Below are 21,268 nucleotides of genomic sequence, written 5' to 3'. Positions count from 1 at the left end.
CCAGAGAAGTGTTGTCTGTCAGCTTATGTCCGCTGCAGTTAGCAGAAATCTCTGGCACACTGTCTAATGTTTTGTACCAATATTTTGCATTTTGAAGACACACAACCCCCTAATATTTCCTAAATTCATCAAATAAGACCCGGATCTGATGTTTGTCATGAAGGATGTATGTTGACTTTAAAACGGCGACTGTACTTGGCTGTAAAATCCTGTTGCCACTTCTGCTACAAACAGTTTTTTTTTGTGCTGTAATCTTTGAGCCCCCAGTTCTTCACTTACTTACGCCTGTGAAAAGAGCGTGCAGCGTGCCAAGCCCAAGAAAAGTGACGTTGCAATCCCTTTGTTGTCTTTGAACTTGTGTTCATTTCCAAGACCTGTGCTGGAGTTTTGGCAGGCTATCTGAGCTGCGTCTCTCTGGTAGGGAGGAGAAACAGAGGTTGAGGTCAAGGCTTCTACGCACAAAAAAATAAAAAGGGGAAAAAAACACACTAAAGGGATAGTAAGAAGCTTTACCCCAGAGTTCATCTTGTTATAGACACAGGGTGTTAGGTATTTCAGAAGGCCAAAGCCTGTCTCTCTATCAGCAGTTAATGAGGCAAGACCTGCAACAGATAGCCGCTTTCAACCTACAAAAGCTTTTAGATGTCTCCATTTACTTTGATCCATTTCAGTTCATTTGAGCTGTGTTGGGGTGACTTTACCTCTCTCTTATTTCTCTTTTTTCCCCTTAGATAAACTGCCTTTTTCTTTCCAGGCAAACAATAGTATCATTTACTTACCTTATCCTTAAACAAGTTTGGAGATCTTCAGTCAAGTTCTCTTACAAAGGAATAAAAGGGATCACTATTTTGTGCTCCTTTGGGAAATGATAGTAAAATGAAAAAAAGGTATTTTTTGTTTTTGTTTTTAAGAAATGGTTTTAATAATCTAGTAGAACAGAGGAATACTTTCCCTTCAAGCAAGATTTCTAGTTATGTATTGCTGATTATCTGAACTGTTCCTTCTGTCTATAGGCTTGTTATTTTATATGCGGGATACCAAAAGAGATTTCTTTTTCTTAAAATTGTTCTCAGAACGGATAAGACTAATTTGCAGGAATGTGAAATAATCCAGAACATAAGAGTAAGGACTATTCCTGAAGTTCGGATACTTGGAACAACAAATTAGCACCATGTTTCCAGTCCCTGGGGCAATGACCAGGAATTTAAAGCTTCCGAAGAGGGAACTTAGGTGCTAATGGATTTGCATGAAACATGGCCGGCTAATGGAGGGGCTCTTCTAATGAGCTTTTAATTAGGTCTGTTTAGTGCTTGACCTACTTGTAAAAGGGGCTTCTCTCTCCATGATGGTATTGTGACTCACAGGTGTTAATAGCAGTTCATGACTCAATTTGGATTTTCTCCAATCTGTGATAGTGTGCAGTTGAATGGACTCCTTCAAAAAGTGGACTGGAAAATTCTAAAAAATACACTGAAAACTTGTCTTAGGGTTAAAGGGGTTGTCCCCTTATACCTTGTGGGGCTTGGAAAATATAGAAACAAAATGCTTACCTAGCATGGTCCCCTTCAGCTTGCATTTACCTCTGTCTGGTCTCCCGTTCTTCTCTCTCTTTCATGTGCCTGGAGCAGGCCCTGCCCTTTCAGCCAATCACTGACCAAGACAGGACACCACACTGGACAATGATTGGCCCAGCACACAGGTCCTGCTCCAAGCATCCCTTTTAAAGGGGTACTCCGGTGGAAAACTTTTTTTTTTAAATCAACTGGTGCAAAAAAGTTAAACAGATTTGTAAATTACTTCTATTAAAAAAATCTTAATCCTTCCAGTACTTATTAGCGGCTGTATACTACAAAGGAAATTCTTTTCTTTTGGGTTTTATTTTCTGTTTGACCACAGTGCTCTCTGCTGACATCTCTGTCCATTTTAGGAACTGTCCAGAGCAGCATATGTTTGCTATGGGGATTTTCTCCTGCTCTGGACAGTTCTTAACATGAGCAGAGGTGTCTGCAGAGAGCACTGTGATAGTGACAGAAAATAAATCCAAAAAGAAAATAATTTGCTATGTATTTTACAGTTGCTAATAAGTTCTGGAAGGATTAGGATTTTTTAATACAAGTAATTTACAAATATGTTTAACTTTCTGGCATCAGTTGATTTAAATAAAAAGTTTTCCACCCCTTTAAATAAAGATCCCATGGCCATTTAGTTTTTCTACTTTTTTCATGTTTTATTATTTCAGGTGCATGTTGCTTCTGTTTTAGGGCATGTCTGAAGGGCAGGATTTTAGCATGGCATTGTGCTCTATAATTTCCAGGACCCTAAACCACCTACTACACCTTGTTCACTGTAGACCCCCTCACTACATCTCCTTGTCCACTGTATACCCCCTCACTACAGGATATCTCCTTTAGTAGATCTGGGAGATAGTTGATGTTATAGCTGACATCCTAGTGGTATTCTTTAGATTATGCACATTTAGATCATGCAAAAAGAAATAGCCCTGCCCCATGTTTGCAACATAAGTGAGGATATTGAGACCGCACCATCACACAGGATTGATCATGTGAACAATGAGCATGACAGTCAAGTTAAGATTTAGTCATCCACCAAAAACAAGATTTACATATAGAAATATGTAGAGGGGCTGGCATTCTCTGTTTATTGTCCGAGAACTCTTAATCTTGTGCGTGGCCCACACTCACTAAAAAAATTATATATACAATTAGAATATAACGTTTCTGTGAGGATTGTTGTAATTATCATGGGACATTAGCACATACAGAACCCAAAAAATCTGTAGTGTATTGTATTTTGGGCATGTATGAAAAAGTTTTTATCGTATACTTTAATATCCCCTGACCCTACTTTAGGATCTTGTTTTTGTTTTAACACTTTTTAAAGCGTTACTCTCATCATAAGCTTTGATCTTTCAGGGTCTCAGTGATGAGACCCTCACCGATCCCTAGATATAGCCAGAAAACATAAGAGTTCCTCTGTCTTCATCTTTCTCCTTTCATAAATGACACATAATCATGATCACTGCATGCTCATCCAGTGGAAAATTCCTACACTTTTGTTGAAAACACGGTGCTGATGTTTTTAATGATTCTCAAAAATTGCTGATAATTAATAGATGTGCAAATGTATGTGCACAAATTAGGCTGCAGTCACACCTCGTTTTTACGTTACGGGTGCCGGATCTGGACCAGCGCTGAAATCCATTTACTTTAATGACCCGACCAGAGTCAAACGGAGACTCCGTTTGGCTCATTTTTGACCCGTATGCGGTTTCCTGACCGGACCTAAAACCGTAGTATACTACAGTTTTAGGTCCGGTCACAAAACCGGATACAGGTCAGAAATGAGCCGATTGGAGTCACCGTCATCATTCAGCAGGCATCCCGGCACATCGCCCAGGGGGGTCCTGCTGGGAGTTGTAGTTTTGCAACATCTGGAGGGTCACAGTTTGGAGACCACTGTTACAGTGTTACAGTGGTGCCCCAACGGTAGGCCTCCAGATGTTGCCAAACTACAACTCTCAGCATGCCTGGACTGCCAGGCATGCTGGGAGTTGTAGTTCTGTAACATCTGTCTCTTCAGATTTTGCAATTTTCAGGAAATTTTTGAAAATTGCTGCTCTTCTTTGAAGCCCTCTAATTTTTTCAAAAAGCAAAAATATGTCCATTTTATGATGCCAACATAAAGTGGACATATTGTATTTGTGAATGAAATTTAAAGGTATTGGGAATATCCATTTTCCTTACAAGCAGAGAGCTTCAAAGTTAGAAAAATGCTACATTTTCAAAATTTTCATGACATTTTGGGATTTTTCACCAAAAAAGGATGCAAGTAACGCCAAAAAATTTACCACCAAAATAAAGTAGAATATGTCACGAAAAAACTATCTCAGAATCAGAATATTCGGTAGAAGTGTTTTCGAGTTATTAATTTGTAAAAAGACGGTGGTCAGAATTGCGAAAAAGGGCTCAGTCCTTAAGGTGAAAAAGGGCGGCCTCCTTAAGGGGTTAAAGTAAATGGATTTCAGCGCTGGTCCGGCTGGGGAACGGGAGTGCCTGATTTGCCCCTCCCCCAGTCGGCAACCATAATGTAAAAACGAGGTGTGAATGCATCTTTACACAAAAATTCGAAAACAATTAATAAAAACTATTTTTTTTTATCTCCTGTGTACCCCTTTAAACGCCGATAACCCCAATCCAGCTCACAGTGGGAGAGAGTTGGGATGCCCCTATACACAAAGTGGTGGATTTTGACAACCTTTTCTGCGGCCCTTAGTATAGTGTGTGTGTGTGTGTGTGTATGTATGTGTGTATATATATATATATATATAATATGGATAAGCTGGCCAGCACATACTGATACACAACTATTGCATGGACCTGGCATACAGGTGCGTGTGTGTGTGTGTGTGTGTATATATATATATATATATGTATGTGTGTGTGTGTGTGTGTGTTTTTATGGAGAGTGATACAATCTGTGCTGTGATTTTGAGCGAGCATTTAACTTACGTTTCAAAGGAACAGGCTTAACCAGTGTTACATTTAACTTCATTCTCAATTGTCTATAAAACTCTGTCCAAACAGACGTAGTAGCGTGTGCCTTCTCCCTGTCTTTACCTAGCCAACCTTGGAATTAAGGAGCTTTAATCAGTAATCTTCAAGTAGGAAGTTATTCATCTTTATTGCCAGTCAGCTCAGTGGTGGCCACTGGTACATTGTTTCTTTATTACTCCTGTGTTTAGTTGTTCTTTGACATGATAAAAGTCAGCTGTGGTTCAATGAGATCACTATTTGTGCAGCCTAATTGTTTCCTTCAATATATCCTCAAATTTTCCTTTTATGAGTGAACTGGTTGTAGAAGGACCCAGCTATCTACTGTTAATTAACCTCTTCCACAAACACATTATCGGGACAGGTCAAACAACAGCGCAGTGTTAAGTGCATCATTACAAGGGCATTTTTCATCGGAAAGATAACTCCTTGTTAATGTGGAAGGAAGCTGCGCGTTTTGTGTATTTGTGGACGAAAGAGGAAAATAAAAGGAAAAGAAACTGAGTTTCTATTTTAGGGTTGGTTTCCTCTGTCATTCATTGGCCCGCTACGTTGAGTCTTTTATTGTTTGTAGAATCCGCAGTGTTTTGTAACAGTGGATGTTTGTTAGGACATCACAATTCATCACAAGGTTAGTTTACTAATTTGTCTTTTCTCTGTTGATTGGATACAAGTCTGTGAACATGAAGAGATTCCATTGCAGAAAACTTGGGTTGGCCTCCCTGTGCCTAGTGCTTTAATTCAATGTATTCTGTATTTTGTGTGTGTGTGTAATTTTTTAATTTATATTAAGTTAATTAAACTTAAAGATAAATATGTATATACAGATAAATATGTATATATATATATATGTATATACAGATCATGTATATACAATATTTATGTGTCTAGCACCTATACTTCTTTCCTGAGTCTGCTGTGCTGTGCTGGGTCTCTTGTATAACACAAGCCCCCCCCCCCCCCCCCCCCAAACCAGAGAGTACAGGGTTCCCTTTATCAATAGAATTCACAATTACCCTGAAAGCTCACGAAGAGCTTGGGGTACAAAAACCATTATAGGTATCACTCCCCTAAAACTTAACTTTTAACGTGTTCAACATAAAATAAAAACCATGATAGAAATGAGTGTTAAAACTTCTGAAAAATTCCACCACGTCTTACCGTTGATGGCTAATTGTATCTTAAAAACTGAGGACGTATCCGTAGAATATTGTACATTAGATTGCACAACCCTTATGATATTATTATGATACTGGTGCAAGGCTCAGGTTGTGTTCCATCCTTTTTATCCATCATTGAATCAGTGGACGCCCCAGATCCTAGTGAAATAGTCAAGGAACAGAGCACACCACTGTAAAGAGGCGATGAAAATATAGCACAAGTGCCCATTCTGCATCTGCCTATGGTTCTGCCACCCAACTAGCTTGATGAAGGATTTATGCCTAAAATGTTACATATTTTCTTAAGGACTCAAACTTGTTTGATCTACTAGCATACATTAGAAGCACAGTTGTTTACTTTTTTCACCTGGAATAAAGAAAAAACCTTGCTGCGCTTTCATCACCAAACTACACCACTGTGATTGTCATGTCCCTGTTCACACAAGTTTGGGTCCTTGTGAGAATTTTCAACATTTCATTTATAACCCCTTCATCATCCTAGTCGGGTGGTTAAACCGTGGGCAGATATGGAAGGGGCACTTGCGCTACACTTTGATACCTGCTCTGCTGCAGTGTGCTATCACACAGTTCTTTGACTGTATGTTGCCAGAATTTGGCATGTCCACCGATTTGAGAACAAAGGGACGGTGATGCTGATTAAGCACCACAGCACTTTCACTGTTGTTCCTGTATACTGTGGCCCCTGGTAATCTGGTTGTGCAGGTACTACAGCTGGGCCCCATTCAGATGGAGCTGTGCAGCAGGTGGCCACAAGAGCTGCTGCGCAGGGAATGACTGTAAAGGGGCCGCAGCACTGAATTAGTTCCGGTCACAGGTAGATGTTCTTAATTTTTCACACAGTAAAACTGTTTTCACCCTTAGTAAAAAATAAAATCTAATGACTACTTTACAATGTTCTATTTAACCCTTGCTTACTTTTTCTCATCTTTGTGTCCTGTATAACTGTCTGCACAGAGAATTAAACATGTGTTACGAATGCCAAGTGCAGTATAAATAGTAAATTTAAAATGCAGACGGAATAAAAGGTTTCATCTGATGTAATTCCTAAATCTTGATGGAGTTAACCTGAGGACAGGATGCTATCTCTTGGTAAAATAATGCATTCAGCTTGAAAAATTGCTCTCTAAGTGTTCTTGAAATGTGTTTATGGCATGGTCCTACTGGAGATAAGATTTCCCTGAGATATTAAATCGTAAAAAACAGATACTGTTCTTCTGAGAAGCTCTTTGATGTCCTGTCCCCCCCTAATAACTGTCTCCGCATGTGAATTTACAGACGTTTTTGCGTTTCTAGACTCTGTAAAGGACTCCAAATCCCTCTTGTTTTACTCTTCTTCCCTGTAATCAAGGCAAAAAAATGTCAAAAAATATTCCCATATGCTTAAGTCCTGACATTTGAGTCAAATACTTACGAGCTAGTTATTCTTATCATGTAACACATGGTTATGTTAAACCTGGTTGGGAGATAACTGTTAATGTGATTTACTTGTTTACTAAGATTTGTAGTGTTAATTTGGATAGAGAAGCTTTCCCAGAAATGGCACATTCAGCCCTCTTATCTGGATGAGGGCTACCAACCGGGAAATGAGGCTTTCAGATGTCACTTTATAGACAACAGACATTAAATTTTTCCAGACAATCCTATGTTCATGGTGACTGGCCAAAGGTCCACTGAAGCCTCCAGCAGATACCTGGCAGCTCTATGTATTGAGGATGCAGGTATTTGTAGGCTTTTTTTTTTCAACATGGGTGCTTTTAATAATAGTAATAATAATTTAAAAAAACTGCGCAAACACTGGCCCCATTCACTACAGCTGTCATTCTGATAGTTCCTGATCCCAGGTGCCCCTCACTTCATCTGAAGTGTCAACCTGCAGACAATTGCCTGATTTGGGGCATTTAGTAGCTGCAGAAGGGACCTGCCTGACCCACTGATCTGCGGCTAAGGCAGATTATCACTACGGCCATCGACTGGCTGCTTAGTGGGCATTTCCCACAGGGTTGACATGTCAGAGGAAATTGGGAGCAGAGGGGACCAGGAGCCAGTGGAACAGCAGTGGCAGGAGAGCAGGCTGATGAGTATGCACAGTTTTTTTTTTTTTCATACCACTCTACACTGGAATACCACATATCGTATGCCATAAATCACTGTCTTTCATCTGCCTTCTTTTCTACCCTCTGTAGATTAGCATGAAATTATGTGGAACAAAGCACAACTTTGCTCAGAAGACTACTAGGGTTTGTTCGTAGTCTGTTCAAAGTTGGCTAAAAAGGCTGCAAGTTGCGAGCATGAATAAAGTATGCTCGTATTTTTCATGCTGTGTGAACTTACCCTTAGGGTTAAACTTATCAGACCATGGTGACCCAGCTGTCTCCCTGTGATCCTGGCATGGGAGACTGGTGTGGGGTGGTTAGGCTGCCTGCATAAAAAACTTAGCAGCCTAGCCCGAAGCTGCTTAGTGACATCAGTCATGAAGGGGTTAAATATTCTGTCATTTAACAAACAAGGAAATATAGTAATTCACCAGTAATTTATTGCCATGTGAAACATTTACACTTGCACTTTTAATCTATGATAAATGTTCTTAGATTTTTTTTTATCCCTAAATTTGCCTTTTTGAAACTCCAGCTACTTTTTTCTGCCAGTTGTTGGCCGTTCTACCCCATAATTACAATTTCATATATTTAATATAGAAACACATGATTGAATTTGTGGCATAGTAAGTGAACAATGTTTTTAGACAGTTCTAAAATACCTCAGGAAATTGGTTATTTTTAAAGATGAGGTATGTGTTGTATACAAGAAGAGAAGAATAATCTATTTCCTCCAGGCAGGTTTTTCAAACACTGCAAGATATGGTGATTGGGTATTAGTATTTACCCCCTAATTTTTGTAACTCCAGTGCAGTATTTTTTAGATTTGGAACTCACAAAATGTTGAATGGAATCTATTAAGGAGATTTATTAAAGGGGTTATCCAACATAAGGTGACTTAAGTACTTACCTGCCAGACAGTAATGGACGTGCTTGTCTTGGGGCTAATAGTTGTGCTTGTGAGTCCACTATAATGCTGCTGCTTTCTTTTTGTGAACTGGCTATTTCCTGTTGGAGTTCCCTCCCTCCAACTACAAGTTCCAGGATCCCTTGTTTGTAACTGTGAGGTCACTTTTCTGCCTCCCACCTATTGCAGCACAGCTGAGCTCCCTACCATGCTTTCTGTGCTTAAAACTACAATTCCCTGCAGCCTTGTGGAGAATGATCTCCCTCCCATCCAGTGGTCGCTCCACCCATTGAAGCACAGACATGCTTCCATTCAACACCTAACTAGTGATGTCAGCCCCTGTAGCACAGTCAAATAAAAAAAGTCACAGAATATCCATTTAAAACCTATGCAGAGGCAAAGTTGCCCATAGAAACTAATCAGATCATGTATAACTAAGGGTGCATATGGACACCCGAAACGCGTTACTTTATTCCTGTTTGCTGGCTTTTATACAATAAAGAAAATTTTTGCCACTAATTCCTCGCTGGACAACTTCCTTTGTTTGCTACATTGCATTATGTGACTGCCACGGCACGGTCCGAGCGAGGGGCGACAGCATGGTGAGCTGGATTTGGTCTACTATTCCCTACTAATCAGATCATTTGTCCTACTTCTCAGAGGCCTTATTAAAAATTAAAGATGCAATCTGACTGGTTGTTATGGGCTAATGGTAAACTTTTCCTGCTCACAGGTATTGATAAATCTCCCTATATATCTACACGTACCTACTTTGGAAAAATAAAGACAAGTATCATACATTACAATATTACACACTAAAGGAGGGTGAACCAGGGTCATTTAAACAGAAAGATCCAATTCTAAAATTTTTATTCTAAAAAAACTAGCAAAAAACACCAGCAAATAATAGTAATAATATTTATTTATATTGCACCAACAGATTCCGCTGCAGTTTACAATTTTGGGGGAAGAAATAAAAAAGTTTCAGCTATTACAATATTACACAGTAAGAGTAGGGTCACACATAGCATATACACAGCGTATTTAATGCTGCATATTTCAGTGCTAGCTAAATCTAGCCAAGTGGGTGCAGCAGGCGGGACCCCCGCAATCAGACATTTTATCCCCTATCCTTTGGAGTACCCCTTTAAGGGTCTATTCACATGTACAGTATTCTGTGCAGATTTGATGCGCAGAATACTGTATGTGTGAATAAACCATAAACATTCAAAATTTATTTGGCTATTAGTTCAACCGCTCCGAGGGTAGGGTCACACGTAGCATATACCCTGTGTATTTGATACTGCGTATTTGACACTGTATCAGACATTACAATGGATAGGGGATAAGATGTCTGGGGCCGGAGTACCCCTTTAAAGTGCATAGAGTGTAGGAGGAGACTGCAGAATATGGCACTTTTGATGTCTCAAGACCCAGAAGTCTCAAAAGGGGGCAAAGTGATAGTAGGGAGACCAATAAGGGAATGTTATAGGCCTGCATGAAAAAATTAAAGAAACATTCTGGCCTATTTTACAATCTGACCCTTTATTGAGCAAATTAATCCCTTCAAAACTCAGTCTCATGTCTATTCCGACAGAACATTGAACAAGGTGCCTGTCTTCTTCTGCTTCCTGGGGGACGGTGAGTTATACTGCGCTCAGCTTCTCGCCAGCTGCAGTGATGTTCCCCCTCGGCTGGTGATAGGCTGAGCGCAGTGTGATGTAACGAGCCCGCGCAGCAGGATGAAGACGGGCCCAGGCTCGTTACATCACACTGCGCTCAACCGATCACCGGCCGAGGCAGGAAATTCCATAGTGTGAACCCGGCCCTCATTTTCTTAGTAGGTCATATGCCTACTGTAAAACCGTACTGACAGGTAAGTATATAATAGACTACTGGAATAATCTTATGGCTTCAAAGTTACATACGTTTGAGATTATGGGAATTGTGCTTCGAGGGCCTCATATCCTGTCCTGATAGTAAGTGAAGCCTGGAAAAAAACATATTGCATTAAAGTCAACTGGCCGCAAATTTCTTTTTTCTACTTCTTTTTTTTTTTGTAATATTGTAGAGTATAATTTCAGGATAGTTTACAGCCTGCAGAACACCCCCACCCAGCAGATGTGTCTAGGCATATTGTCTTTGATATGTGCCTACCTATTTAGAAGCATATTGAAACGTAACCAGAATTCACAGAGTAACAAAGAGGCTATAGTTGCGTTATTGTCCTCGATAACTGGTGCTGTCAGATAAATGTAAAGAAAGGGCATTACAGGCTTGTAAATCCGATATCATGTATGTTGTGATGTGGTGCATTGACAGTAACAATATCTGTCAAATGGGACAATGGCAGATTAAATAGCAGACTGCTCTTCTATCATGCCGTACGGTTACTGGGAAAAAAGGCCTCCATTGTTCGGGGAGACATATCAGTTATGGTCCACACAAGGCCCTGTTGATTAAATATGCTGGCAGCGGAACAGCAGCTTCTTGTTATTCATACACTCAGAGAGACCCTAACAAAAACAATCGCTATTATAAATTAGCTCTTTACAAACAATATTTCAAGAAAATACTTGTACGTTTCCCCAGATTATACATTTTTGGGATAATTACATGCTTATGCTGGAGAATGGCCCCTGGCCAGGCAGAAGGGGAAAAAAATGTTGGCGAAGTCTTGTCTGAGTTTATTAAGAATCCGTTCGTACTACTGGAAGGAACAAGACACTTGGAGATAAAGTGTATGATACGATACTCCTCTGCTTTAGATAACTACTAGCATTACTTCCGAAGCGATAAAAAAAAAACTTTTGTCCTTCATTAAGCATACCATCCCAACTTAATCTTTTAATAAGTGCCTGCTCGAAAGACCACTTGACCATCTGGAAGCTGGGATAGTGTGAGACTGCATCGCCGATAATAGGAGGGAAACCAACTCTTGCTACAGACAAAGCATTTAAACAAGTCATCGGCTCCATGGCAGCGGATCTATTGACTCTGTAAACGTGCATTATAGCAGTCATTGTTGGCTTAACTTTCTGATTAGCTGATACTCGTTGTCATACAATGGAATATCCAAAACCACTATAGCAGCACGTCAACCTCTTATATATATAATGCAGCTTAGGATATACCAGTACAGATACACAGTTACACTGCTGGAAGCAATTGGCTTTCATCAGATGCCACCGAGATGAAAATAGATATCGAAGACCACTTGACCTGTACTATCCTTCTTGTTTCAAATGTTAGTCATGAATGACAGGTGGGCACAATTCGGGCTATCATTGAGGTTCACAGATTGGCCAAAAGTGCAGAATTCAGTTTAAATTCCTTAAAGGGGTACTCTGGTGGAATTATTATTTTTTTTTTTTTAAATCAACTTGTGCCTGAACGTTAAACAGATTTGTAAATTACTTCTATTTAAAAATCTTAATCCTTCCAGTACTTAACTTCTGTATGCTCCACAGGAAGTTCATTTCATTTTGAATTTCCTTTCTGTCTGACCACAGTGCTCTCTGCTGACACCTCTGTCATGTTAGGAACTGTCCAGAGAAGATCCCCATAGCAAACCTCTCTTGCTCTGGACAGTTCCTGATATGAAGAGAGGTGTCAGCAGAGAGCACTGTGGTCAGACAGAAAATAAATTTAAAAAGAAATGAACTTCCTGTGGAGCATACAGCAGCTGATAAGTACTGGAAGGATTACGATTTTTAAATGCAAGTCATTTACAAATCTGTTAAACTTTTAGGCATCAGTTGATTTAAAAAATAAATTCCAGGAGTACCCCTTTAACTTTGCGCAAAATGTTTACTTTTGGCTTATCTCTGCTGCATTCACCAGGTGGAAAAGGCTTCACTTGAAAGGGGCACTACCTTTTACACCAGCTGGCAGGTGTAAATTGTACTGGAAATCTCCATCAACTCCAACTCTGGCATAGATTTCTGAGGCTGCTATGCAGGACAATTGCACCTGCATATATCATGAGGCATGCATCTTAATAAATCTAGTGCAAGGATACACTGGTGAGGGTTTACTAAAGGTCAGCGTGTGAGAATCTTTTGTGATCTGTTTAAACATTGCCTCAGATTTACTAAGCTAAAAGCTATCACTTTTTTTTCTTTTTTTTTTGTCTTTTTAGTGTGTTCTGAGTTATCATGTGTTTCTGTCAGTTTTTTTGACTTTGCATCGGGACCGACAAAGCAACTCAGAAGCTCCTAGGCAACATTCACGTCATTATTTTTGTATCCTTCGACTTCATATGAGTCTATCCTCAAAAACCTGTATTATACACTGCTCAAAAAAATAAAGGGAACACTAAGATAACACATCCTAGATCTGAATGAATGAACTAATCGTATGAAATACTTTCGTCTTTACATAGTTAAATGTGCTTACAACAAAATCACACAAAAATTATCAATGTAAATCAAATTTATCAACCCATGGAGGTCTGGATATGGAGTCACCCTCAAAATCATTGTGGAAAACCACATTACAGGCTGATCCAACTTTGATGTACTGTCCTTAAAATAAGTCAAAATGAGGCTCAGTAGTGTGTGTGGCCTCCATGTGCCCGTATGACCTTCCTACAATGCCTGGGCATGCTCCTGATGGGGTGACGGATGGACTCCTGGACAGTCTGTGGTGCACCGTGGCGTTGGAGGAGCAAGACATGATGCCCCAGATGTGCTCAATCGGATTCAGGTCTGGGGAACGGGCGGCCAGTCCATAGCATCAATGCCTTCCTCTTGCAGGAACTGCTGACACACTCCAGCCACGTGAGGTCTAGCATTGTCTTGTATTAGGAGGAACCCAGGACCAATCGCACCAGCATGTGGTCTCACAAGGGGTCTGAGGATCTCATCTTGGTACCTAATGGCAGTCAGGCTACCTCTGGCAAGCACATGGAGGGCTGTGGGGCCTGGAGGGCTGCCGGAAAGCCCTGTGTGTATAGTGAGCAAGGAATACGCAGTGTATTTTCCGCTGCTGCTGCAAATTTTGCGCAGCATGAAATGAGCTGCGTATACGCCAGGTGGGAACACGCCCTTAACGACCACGGACGTAAATGTACAACCTGGTTTGGCGGGACTTCGCGCACCAGGTCGTACATTTACGTCTTGTGTATGACCTAGTAGCAGCCGGGGACCCGCCCGTAATGACCGACATCCGTGATTGCGGATGTCTGCCATTAACCCCTCAGATGCCGTGATCAATACAGATCATGGCATCTGCGGCAGTGCGGTACTTTCAAATGGATGATCGGATCGCCTGCAGCGCTGCCGCAGCAATCCGATCATCCAGCATGGCAGCCGGAGGTCCCCTCACCTGCCTCTGGCCATCTCCCGGGGTCTTCTGCTTTGGTCTGCGATCGAGCAGACCAGAGCAGAAGATGACCGATAATACTGATCAGTGCTATGCCCTATAAATAGCACTGAACAGTATTAGCAATCAAAGGATTGCTATAGATAGTCCCCTATTGGGACATAAACAGTGTACATTTTTTTTTTTTGAAAAATTTAAAAATTTAAAGTAATAAAAAGTGAAAAAATCCCCTCCCCCAATAAAAATGAAAAATGTCAGTTTTTCCCATTTTACCCCAAAAAAGCGTAATTTTTTTTCAATAAACAAACATATTTGGCATCACTGCGTGTGTAAATGTCCGAACTATCAAAATATAATGTTAATTATCCCGGATGGTTAATGGCGTAAACGTAAAAAAGAAAAAAGTTAAAAAAATGCAGCTTTTTTCTCACATTTTATTTAAATTTTTTTTTTTATAAAAAATGATCTAAAAGTTTAATATATGCAAATGTGGTACAGATGACAGCGCAAAAAATGAGCCCTCATACCACCCTATATACAGAAAAATGAAAACGTTATAAGTGGTCAAAATAGGGCGATTTTAGATTACTGATTTTGTACAAAAAGTTTTAGATTTTTTTTTTAAGCGGTACAAAAAAAATTAAAAGTATCTAGCCATGGGTATAATTTTAATCGAATTGACCCACAGAATAAGGAACACAAGTCATTTTTACCATAAAGTGTACAGTGTGAAAATGAAACCCTCCCAAATTTTCAAAATTTGGGATTTCATTAAAATTTCCTCCCTAAAAATTTTTTGGGGTTCGCCGTACATTTTATGGTAAAATGAGAGGTTTCATTACAAAGTATAATTGGTCACGCAAAAAACAAGCCCTTATATGGGTCTGTAGATGGAAATAGAAAAGAGTTATGGATTTTAGAAGGCGAGGAGGTAAAAACAAAAAAAAAAAATTAAATTGGCCTGGTCCTTAAGGTTAAAATGGGCTTGGTCCTTAACGGGTTAAAGGGACTTCTAATATGTGCTAGGAGTACAATCCCTATATAATTCTCTAAAATAATATTGATGTATACATACATATTTATTGATATATACATACATATATATACTAAATTAAGCCATTCTGCCAAAGGCTCCTTTTACGTGCAATGATTTTTGCAGAGGATTTGACACTTTCATCATAATTATAATTATTATTATTTTATAATTCTTTTATTTATATAGCTCACACAGATTCCGCAGCGCTGCACACTCAAATTGGTCATTAGGGTCAAGTTACAATTTGCAGAATTGCTGAGGATATTACAGTACCAGGCAAGTAGATATACATGCTGCAACCTTTCTCCATACAAAAAATATACATGTGGTGCAGATTTCTGTCACATTCACTGTAATCGGTGGGAAATCCACAGTGACACTTGCTTGTTTTCTTTTTTACTTGCATTTCTTTTTCTTTTTTCTTTCTTTCTGCTAAGCCTGCAGTAGTTTTTTTTTTTGTAATCTGGGCCCTTATTTCATTTAATCAATGGGACACATAACTTCCTTTTAATTTATAATGCAAGTGTCTTTTACTTATTCCAGCAATTTGAAAAATTATGTTGTTCATAAGGTTTATTTTTCTATCATACATTATCATCCTCTATTACACCTATGGTCAAAGGTAGTCCCTGTTAAAGTAAATTTCATAGTCTAATATTCCAACTACTGGTGCTAGATCCAATATAAATGGAGAGCCTGAAAAGCACATTGGTACATTCAGATTCCAACCCTGGTATAAGAGACATCCAGCACTGCGCAATAGATATGTGCTCTAGATCCTGAATAAGGGCTTGTCTTACAATCCTGGAGGATCAGTTGCCCTCTCTTTGGCCTTAGTGAGGTGAGTCACACAGGTTGGTCCTTTCACATGGAGTCTTTATATCAGTGACCCGTGAATTTGCTCCTGAGCAGGAACCTGGCGGTCTTGTGTTTAGAAACTCATTACCTGCTTGTTAAAATATGTGCTTTAATGTGAACATTTTTTTAATACCACCACTTGACATTTCACCCTCTCGAGTGTCACAGTGTTTTGTAAACCCTAATTGAGCCAAAGATCGTCCTCTACAGCCCCGGAGAAGTCAAAGCATTCCACCACTGGCTTAGAATTTACCTTAATCTGATCTTACATGCCCCAAATTCTCTTTTTTGGTGGGGCTTGCAATTCTGTCTTTACAGCTCGCAGGTTTGCTGTTGGGGTATGAACAACAACAGCTATGACCACCTTCCCAGATCACTTCAGGTTATTTTGCATAAGGAACTTTATTTTCACATTAAAATGTAATGAAATTTGCTGCCCCCTTTTTTATTTGTTATTCTGGGGTGTATTCACACACAACATTCTTTTAAAAACACTGTGGGGGAGATTTATGACTTGTAAGAAAATTTGCACAGGGTTTGTGCGAAATTAATTGTTCACATAATAAATTGGCCCTCATTTACTATTGCCAACCCGACATGTTTTGTCGGGTTGTGCACCAGAAATTCTGTCTGCACCAGAATTGAAAAACCCAGACTAACTCTCCATTTTGCTAAGAAAACCCGAAAAAGGGGTGTGTCCATCGGGAAAAGGGGGCATGGTCACCGAAAAGTGCGTGTTCCTGACATTTTCACAAAAAAACAACGTATTTACTAAGGTTTCCACAGAAAATGTGGTGGATTTCAGCTGAGGAAAACCCGACAGATCAGAACATGTGTAAAAAAAATAAAAAAAAAATGTAGGGAAACTTAAGTAAATACCGTAGAAAATAAATTGTAGGGAATTAAAACCCACAAAGAAACCTACACTCCACTCTAGTAAATAAGGGCTTTTGTGGGCATTTTTTAAATGATGTGCAATAGTGAAAAAGACATGCAAACATCACCACCTTGGGAGTGGAGTACTTTGGTACATTTTACACAGATAATTAATGCAACAATTTATCTGTGCACACTAAGCCATGCCCCATACAAATGAAGAGATACATAAAATGTTGATGCCAATGCAAACTGCAAAAAAAAGCACAAAAACATCATAAATAAAGTGCACAGCTTGAAAAACAATCAAAACATGGCAAAAAAAATGCTCAAAAATGGTTGGATGGGTTTATGTTGTTATGAAACACTTCATCTGGTCTAAGTAGGTATTGAACATTTACAGTTTAAAGAAGTATGCCGGTGTCAGAAAATTGGAGTTAAATAAGGCTATCACCCCAAGATATATAACTTATCAATATAGCCCTGCACTGACTTCAGTATGTTTTTATGTGATTCACCTCTGACAGGAAGTTATCTCAGCAGTTTCCTGGTTCCTCCCTCTCTCCTGACAGGAAGTTGTTTAGTCCTCTCATTGTCAGTGTGATGATTTCTCCAGCTTCCTGGCTCCTCCCTTTCTACCGATAAAAGGCATCATCCTCTGCTGTCTCAGGAGGTGTGGATGGCTCTGGTCTTTGAGCTGAAGCCCCGCCCCCCTGACTGATATGACCAGCTCCTACATACTACATCACATTTCCCTGTCATATACACATACTGGGGGGGTATTTATCAAAGGATTTTGACAGTTTCTTCCGTCTAAAATTGTCTCTCAAAATGTTGCAGTCTCAATATGTGCGACTTTGTTGCAACTCTTGCTTTAGAGGATTTTTAGAACATGATGCATTCTAGTCTATTTTAGATGGAAAAAATGCATTGGTGCTGAATTTATCAATAGCGACTTTTTGGCGAAAAAAGTCTCATCGGCCGAAAGTAGGCTAAAATGTCAGACCATGCTGGAGCAGGTTTAAATACAGTCTATACCGTAGATCCTGAAGTCCATGCGCAGAATTTGAAATAGACAGCTTTGATAAATCACCCTAATATTTATTTTTACCAGCATACAAAATGAATGTTGTCTCATATTTTTCCCAGGTTTGCAATGCGGCTGAGACCTGGCTCACTAGTCAGCTGATGACAGGGAGCCTGTCTGCTTCAATGGGTGGAGCGATCGCTTGGTGGGAGAGAGATCAATCTGCAACTAATGCAACAGCTGTAGGCACCCTGATTGAAAAAAAACAGGTCTTTTGAATGGATGCAGCTCATTTATGTTTCAATGGATGGGGTGGCTGATGTGTGGGAGGGAGAAAAATGGAATTTGTAGGCAAAAAATAAAACTCAAACAGGAAATACCAGTTCACAAAAAGCTAGCCACAGTGTTATGGTAATCTCACAACATAGCCATTTAGCTCCAAGACAAGCGCAGATCCTGCCTAAGCATGTCCAACACTGTCTGCCAGGGACATACTAAAATCACCTTATGGTGGAGAACCCCTTTAATGTTACCTTTATGTTTTACAATAGACTTTGTGATTGCTACTTGTGGAACAAGTGTATGTCACAGGTAACCTGCCTGCACTGTAACCTGCCCCTAATTCCGTCGACATTGATTTCAGTGGGAAATATATGGTTTCACTCATACCATACATTGTATTCTACTTGGATTGTATTGGGTTGGTACTCTCAAACTATTTACCGATAAAAACATGCTTGCTGAAAATGTGTTAAAATATCCATCAAAATACACATACAAAATGTAAAAAAGTAAACACTTGTATTTTTTATGTTTTTCAGCAGCTAAAATATGCTGTGTGAACATACCCAAAAGGTCATGTCATGAGAAGTTGGGACATTAAATGGTACGATGTGAACACTTCCAGAGTTATGTATTGTTGTTTATACCCCGAGACCTCTTTGCCTCTCATTTTCCACAATTTATGAATTAATTGACATCCACATTCCTGCGATGCTTAGCTGGGGAATGGCCGAGTGTAAGAAGTAAAGAGTAATGAATCACTTCATTTCTAACCACAAGGAAAGGAAACTGCTTTACTTATGTATGGGAAAAGCCCGAGCTGGTGATATTGATGTTGTCCATTTGTCTTAATATATTTATTTTTTACACAAACATTAATCCCTGCGGGGCTGTGGGACATGATGCAAACAGGAAGATAAATGAAGAATGCAAATCATATTAATGCTCTATAGGGAAAATACTTGTGTCAGGAGAGAAGTGTTCCCAATCATGAACGTGTGTGGTGTGCCGCTTCATTGTATTCATCCTTTTCTTCTAAGGCATATATTGTCAGTATGGTGGAAATATGGGGAAAGAGGTGGACTGCGTTTTTGTTTTGGCTTTTTTTTTGTATGACCCTGAGCAAAAACATAGTTCAATAGTTTGTAATCCCCCTTGTTTCAGGATACTGATCTAGTCCTATCTTATACTTTAAACAGCAGCACTGCTTGTTTAGAGTTATATAACTAAGCCCACCATAGACTTGTGGCATAGCAACTGATTAAACTATTGAAGTCTGGTCAGTGGACGACTCCAATGAGATCCAGTGCACAAGAGAACACATACTTACGTTCTTCGATAGGGGAGATATGGCAATAATGGGAGATATGGTAACAGCCAAATGAAAGTGCTTGGTTTCTCCTATATCAACCCTTGAAGAATCATATAATAACCAAAAGAACATAACACAAGTTTATATGAAAAACGCACTACCTATCCAAGTTTTATGTATACATGAAAAATGTTCTGAGTGATTTCCATTGTTGACATTGCAGACGTCTAGGTAGGAGTCCAGTTCTATCCAAATGCAGCCAAATGCGGTCTCCTTGGATATGGACTTGTCTCAAATCATTAGGTTCTTGTGGCTGGGGGGGGGGGCAGATACACAGAGTCCTTGGTGTAGCCCCCCCATAAATAATTCACAGGGTGATAGATCTATGATCACAGAGGCCAGCACAACATTGGTGAATTGATGTTTTTGGCACATCCAATCCAATCTTTCGGTAGAGTTTAATTCCAGTATTGGTCAACATCTAAATAATGGCAAATGTGAAGGTGACCACCCTGCTGATAGACTACGTGTGGCAGATCTTTCTCTACCTGTGACATAAGCCATTCCTATAACATGTCCAGGTAGGAGCGGCCAGTGACAGGATCCTCAGCAAAATAGAAGGGATGCAGAACATGGCTACTTTGGGTCCCTCGTGCTTAATTTCTGAGCCCCATATTCTAACATTGTGGTGATTGCCCCCACTGAAGTGAAAGGTCATCTCATCGATGAACATTAGCATTTCAGCAAATTCTACCTCTTTCAATCGGCCCTCTGAGTCAGTGTAAAAGTCACAGCGTTTCGGTTTTGCTTTGATTTTCCATCCCGGCCATTTATCACTGATGTTGCTTTAACCCCTTGAGGACTGCGCCATTTTTCATTTTTGCACTTTCGTTTTTTTCCTTCTCCCCTTCTAAAAATTATAACGCTTTAACTTTTCCACCTACTGACCCATATGAGGGCTTGTTTTTTGCGCCACCAATTTTACTTAGTAATACTTGTCAATGATTTCACCACCAAATCTAAGGGGAAACAAAAAATAATAATATTTGTGTGGCAAAATTGAAAAAAAAACCTGCTATTTTGTCATTTTTGGGGGCCTCCAATTCCACGCAGTGCACTTTTCAGTAAAAATGACACCTTATATTTATTCTGTAGGTCCATACAATTAAAATGATACCCAACTTATATAGGTTTGAATGTATTTTACTTGTCTTAAAAAACTATAACTTTTTGTAAGAAAATTTGAATGTTTAAAATTGTCCCCTTCTGACCCATGTAATATTTTTTATTTTTCAGTATATTTTCAGTAAATTTTTTTGTATATTTTTCTGTATATTTTCTGTAAATTTTTTTTTTTACGTGTATGCCATTGAGCACGTAGTTTAATTAACATTATATTAGTATAGTTCGGACATTTACGCATGTGGCAATACCACATATGTTTATGTTTATTTTTGTTTACATTTTTTTTTATGGGAAAAGGGGTGGGGGATGATTCAAACTTTTATTAAGGAAGTGGTTAATTGACATTTATTCACTTTTATTTTTACTTTTATTTTTACACTATTTTAGTCCCCATAGGGACATATATTAAGACAAATGCAATCCTTGGATTGCATACACTGATAAATGCTATGCCATAGCATAGTGCTGATCAGTTTTATCTGTGCTCGATTGCTCCAGGCTGCTGAGGCTTCCTGGAGCATCGAGCCACAGATCGGACAGCGAGGAGGCAGGTAAGGACCCTCCCACCGTCCTCTTAGCTCTGCTGAGCTGCCGGGATTATTTTAGTTTTGTTTT

At 39.5% G+C, this 21,268-nt stretch overlaps 2 protein-coding genes across 9 annotated transcripts in view; one reads left to right on the top strand and one right to left on the bottom strand.

The window, feature by feature from the left end:
* The window catches only part of CDKN3 (cyclin dependent kinase inhibitor 3), a 173,380-nt gene extending 172,384 nt beyond the window's left edge, over window positions 1–996 (bottom strand). Inside the window, exon 1 of the mRNA XM_056546000.1 lies at window positions 992–996. The gene's annotated coding sequence lies outside the window, so the exon portion shown is untranslated. The remainder of the gene's footprint in view (window positions 1–991) is intronic.
* BMP4 (bone morphogenetic protein 4) overlaps window positions 1–21,268 on the top strand; it is a 449,922-nt gene that overhangs the window by 161,194 nt on the left and 267,460 nt on the right. For 4 of the 8 annotated variants that reach the window (XR_008848787.1, XR_008848784.1, XR_008848786.1 and 1 more), the window contains exon 4: window positions 18,696–18,760. The exons of the other annotated variants lie outside the window; for them this stretch is intronic. The gene's annotated coding sequence lies outside the window, so the exon portion shown is untranslated. The remainder of the gene's footprint in view (window positions 1–18,695; window positions 18,761–21,268) is intronic. 8 annotated transcript variants of the gene reach the window in all.

The sequence above is a fragment of the Hyla sarda genome, chromosome 11 (genome assembly GCF_029499605.1).
Source record: "Hyla sarda isolate aHylSar1 chromosome 11, aHylSar1.hap1, whole genome shotgun sequence".
In the NCBI taxonomy this organism is placed as follows: domain Eukaryota; kingdom Metazoa; phylum Chordata; class Amphibia; order Anura; family Hylidae; genus Hyla; species Hyla sarda.
The sequence above is the reverse complement of the archived record's forward strand: the minus strand, read 5'-3'. Positions and strand labels throughout refer to the sequence as shown.